Here is a 5,070-nt window from a genome sequence, read left to right as displayed (position 1 = left end):
TTTTTCACAGCTCTCTATCTGTAAGCTGGCCACCGCTGTCACTCTTGTGTTGTTTTTTGCTTTGGGATCTGGGAAGTAGAGGTGGGTAGGAGTAAAGGGGAGAGAACGCAGGGAGTTCAATACGTGTAATTCTCCCCTTTAGTCAGGGTATCTGGGCAGCTTGACGAGGACCCTGCTGACACCTTTCCCTCTGAGCATCCAGAGGTGCCCATGGGCGCAATGAGACTATTTTTTTCAACACTCAGAACTGTAATTGCCCAAATCCCCAGGGCAAAGCCTGACACCCCCCCCCCTCCCCCCACGGCCCAGCCACGGTGAGTAATCAACCCAGCAGCGTGTGCAGGAGGCAAGGAAGGAGGCACATGTGCGCTCACACTCGGGTCTCCTGTTAGTGTGCTTCTTCCCAGCTCTTTCTCTCTTGAAAAAAAAAAAACACCCATCTTTTTTTAGATTTCACATGTGGGTCCCCCAGGCGTTCCCTGGTCAGGCCTCATCCCTGCGTGTTTCTCCTCTTCTCAGCCCCGTCCCGCTCCCAGAGTAGTGCGTGAGGGGGTCCCCGGCCACATTCCCTAGATGGTGGACGGTGGCGGGCAGTACCTGGGAGCTGGCGTCTCTCTGCCATGTGTGTCAGTTAATCCAGGCCTGCGACAGGCCCCAGAGGTCTGCATCCGCGTCCCTGGCCTCACGCGGGACCCGCTCTACACTGGGTTCCTGGAAGCGGGAAGAGGCCCGCTCCCCGTCTCTCCCAGCAGCCTTCTTTCGTTTCCGGGACGTTGGAGCGTGGGGCGGGGCCTAGGCGGGGAGACGTCCAAGCGTGGGGCGGGGCCTCTGCTTAGGACCTGCGCAGAAGGGGAGAGGCAGCACGTGGAAAGGAGGGCTGCTGGAGCATGGAGTTCCGGAGTTTGGGAGTTCAGCAGAAGGTGCTAACGGATAACTTTGCTGATGTCCAGGTGTCTGTAGTTGATTGCCCTAATTTGACTAAGGAGCCACTTACCTTTCCCGTAAAAGGTATCTGTGGGAAAACTAGAATTGCAGAAGTAGGAGGTGTGCCTTACTTATTGCCTCTTATAAATAAAAAAAGTTTATGATCTAAATAAAATCTTAAAAGAAATCCAGCTTCCTGGAGCTTTTGTTTTTGGAGCAGGAGCAGGCCCATTTCAGACTCTTGGATTCAATTCTGAGTTTATGCCAGTTTTTCAAACAGAAAGTGAACACAAACCTCCTGTGGATGGAAGTTACCTTGCTCCTGTTAACTCGGCAGAGGGAGGGTGCCTACTAGAGAAATACAGTGAGAAATATCATGATTTGGGGTGTGCATTACTGGCTAATCTTTTTGCCAGTGAAGGCCAACCTGGAAAGGTCATTGAAGTGAAAGCCAAAAGAAGAACTGGAAAACTTAAGTTTGTGACTTGTATGAGACAGACTCTTTTTTTTTTCTGGTACGCGGGCCTCTCACTGTTGTGGCCTCTCCCGTTGCGGGGCACAGGCTCCGGACGCACAGGCTCAGCGGCCATGGCTCACGGGCCCAGGCGCTCCACAGCATGTAGGATCTTCCCGGACCGGGGCACGAACCCGTGTTCACTGCATCGGCAGGCGGACTCTCAACCACTGCGCCACCAGGGATGCCCAAGACAGACTCTTGAAAAACATTATTGAGATAAGCCTGTAGGAATGGGAGGTACTTTCGTGATTCAGAAGAGAAAAGTGAAGATTCACATTATGCCAGTAGAATTTTCTTCCTGCCCATTGAACTCTGATGAAGACTTGAATAAATGGTTACGTTTTTGAGATGAAGCCTCCTTTGGTTTGCCAGTTTTTATCTCCAGAGACCCAGGGTTTGATTTGTGGTTGGAGCACACTCATTGTTTCAGTCATCATGAAGAAGGTGGGCACTACCATTATGACACCACCCCAGACACAGTGGAATATCTTGGATACTTCTTACCTGCAAGAGTTTCTCTATTGCATTGATCAACCAACAGAGACCCATTCATTTGGGCGAGATTAAATCAACTGATACTCGTTTGACTGATTAACTCATTAATTGATACTAATATAAAGCCTAATAGAAGTGATCTCACTACTTAAGGCCCATTTTTTTTGGCCTTTGAAATGAAAGGTATGTCGACACTGTGCTCTGTGTTACTTCACAGATCTATCTGAAAGGGATTATTGGGAACAAAGACACATGATGGAGATGTTCTTCATTCTTTCTCTTCTAAAAATCAGTCTTATGTTTATAATTAAATATAAACAGGATTAAGAATCAAGTGATTATTCCTACTAGCTAACAGTAATAATTTGCATTTGTATAATAGTATTCAGTTTTTCAAATTAGTCTTATAACTGCTAAGTGTATGTTTCTGGGTGTTAGAAAAATCAGTGTTGGAAATGTTGATAGTTGTTAAATCTTTCTACTGAATTTTTGAAATCCATTTTAGAAGTCAAAGTACACTTTTTTCATGGAATAAGGTGGTCAGAGGGAGCAACTCTACTCCTTTTGGTGATGTTGAACCATTCTCAGAAGTTTGCAATTTGCCTTTAACAAATATTAGCAACCAGACGGTTAGCCATGATTCCTCCTTTGTTTGGACTGTCAGTTGGAAGCAGTTTCTGCCTTGTTGGTTATTTGCAAGAAGAGAATTGAAAAGAAACAGCATCAAAATACAACCTCGAGGTTAGTATACTCTATAAATGAGACTATTGCTAAATATGACTACTGTCCTTCATGAAATATAAAATTATACCTTTACCGATTGTAATGGTTGAAATTTTCTTCAGTGTTTTTCTGTAATAATCATTAGCCCAAAACAACTCTCTAATCTTGTAACGCCAACACTGTTCAGATTTAGGAGCTTTTTAGTACTAAGTATATAATAAATTGTCACGAAATATTTTTTGTCTTTGGATGTTAACTATAACATGTCCTGTGAGTATAAATTCCTAAATATTATTTTAAAATAAACACTAGTTTGTACCAAAAGAAATGAATAAAAATTTTACATTCATTAAAAAAGAGTGGTTTTTGTAATTTGCAACAATGTTTTCACCACAGAAGCAGTTTTCTCCAATGTTCCATCTCTTTCCAGAAGCACATTTCAATAGATACAACACAATGTACATCAGTGACAAACCTGCCAGTCAGTCAGCTTGTGAATAAAGAGTAACTGTGTGAGGTGATGGCTGTTACCGAAACTTACCACCATGATCATTCCTCAATACTTATATATACGTATAGCAAATCATTATGCTGTACGCCTCAAACTAAGACAATGTTATATGCCAACTATATCTCAGTAAAACTTGGGGGGAAAAAACGTGATTAAATGTGAATCTCTTTGGAAAGTCCTCCCCTGCCCTGCAGATTTCATCAATGCGTTCCTGCAGCTCCCCTCTGTGTTCCACGATCTAAGCTCCAGCTGGCAAGGAAGCCAGACGTGGGAAGAGACGTCGGGTTGCCGGTGACTAGTCACCTCACCTCATGGCATCACAGACCTCTGGGCGAGCCGTCTCTTGGGGCTTTCTGTGGCGAGGGGCCTTCCTCCCCACCCCACTCTGCTCCTCGGCACTGTGAGTCTCACTCATCACAGAGGTCCACCCCATTGCATCCAGCCCAGGCTTTGGGACCAGGCTGGTTGTATTTTTAACTCCAACTGCTATAAATATGCCCCTTGGAGTGTCCACTTCCTCTCTCCTCCATGGACACCTGTCCCTGGCCAGGCTCAGTCAGCCATCTGACCTGACACAATGCGATTTCAGATGACTGCTTTAGGATAATCAAGTTTCACATGTCGATCTTAAGGGGCCTGGGGAAGCGGGGGAGGTCAGGAGCTCGGAACAAAACCGGGGGAGAGGCACTGGCTTTGCAAATGCCTTTCTTTCCTGGGTAAGGACCAGGCTCATGGCCTCCCCTGTACTTGACTACAGCCAGCAAGAGGTCCACACCGCATCCCTTAAGATGAAGTGAGCTAAAAACCAACCTTCGAATAACTTTCTACCTACCATGTGAAAATGCCAACTCATCCTATTAAAAGTACTTGACAAGCCTAGAAGCTGGCTCTACTTCCAGCTCACAAAGCCCTTCTCTTTTTTAGTTTTTTTTATTTTCATCAAAGTAATATGTATGCTTGCCTTCAAAAAATAAAATTTGTTTGAACAGTTCCATGTCATAAAAACCCAGCTTTCCAGCAGTGTTTTAGCCTTGCTGGTTCTCAGCACCACTCTGGACCGTGGGAGGTGGGTTCTGCCCATCGGCTGACCTCCCACACCTTTGACCTGGAGGCTCGCCTCCTCGTGGCGAGGAGGCTGCTGCTCTCAGCAGGGCAGTGGGCGTCCAGACAGTGGACGTTTCTGCAGCCCAGTGTGGAACCACTGTAGAAACCCAGCCTCTTCACATCTCCCCGTGATTCCTGGAGCTCCAGCTAGTCCTTAAACTCCTGTCTTCTTAAGAAAAAAGCTAGAGTGGATTCTGTCGTCTCAACTAAGAACTCTGACAATAAAGGATTATAGGTTCCTAATGAAAAACAGCAGCCCCACCCTAAGCCCCACTCCCAGTGGCAACGCTGGAACCATTTTAGTCGATGATTCTGGTACATATTAACTTTAGAGCCAGTGTTTTCACAGGATTTTTCTGAACTTAACGTAACTACCTATTTCTATTTTTTCCTCTTTCATTCTCCAAATATATTTATATGTTAATGATCCACTTTATATTAACTATGTAAATACTGACTGTTGAGTTAAGCCATGTACTTCTCATGTGACTTTTATGTCTTAACTGTTTTCCAGTTGTTTAGTTTTCTGAGCAAGAAAAGATCTATTGTTCTCAGACCCAGGATGAGAATGTTTACGCACTTTGCCCAAGATGCCGCAGAGGACAGATGATAAAGGTGCAGTGTGAACGTAGTTTGTGTTCTGAAGGGGCTTGCCATCCTTCGGGTATGCAAATTTACAAAATACACCCCAAAAATTCGTAAGGTCAGCAGTGATACACAGGAGACAAAATCCAGAACTGAATTCTGTTCCAACAAGATGATGGCAGCCAAGCCAACACCACAGACTCTCAACATC

At 45.1% G+C, this 5,070-nt stretch overlaps 1 pseudogene; it reads left to right on the top strand.

Annotated features, from left to right (window-relative positions):
* Positions 1-1,185: 1,185 nt before the first annotated feature.
* Positions 1,186-2,008, top strand: LOC136119034 (ester hydrolase C11orf54 homolog; annotated as a pseudogene).
* Positions 2,009-5,070: the final 3,062 nt, after the last annotated feature.

The sequence above is a fragment of the Phocoena phocoena genome, chromosome 2 (assembly GCF_963924675.1).
Source record: "Phocoena phocoena chromosome 2, mPhoPho1.1, whole genome shotgun sequence".
Classification (NCBI taxonomy): Eukaryota; Metazoa; Chordata; class Mammalia; order Artiodactyla; family Phocoenidae; genus Phocoena; species Phocoena phocoena.
The sequence above is the reverse complement of the archived record's forward strand: the minus strand, read 5'-3'. Positions and strand labels throughout refer to the sequence as shown.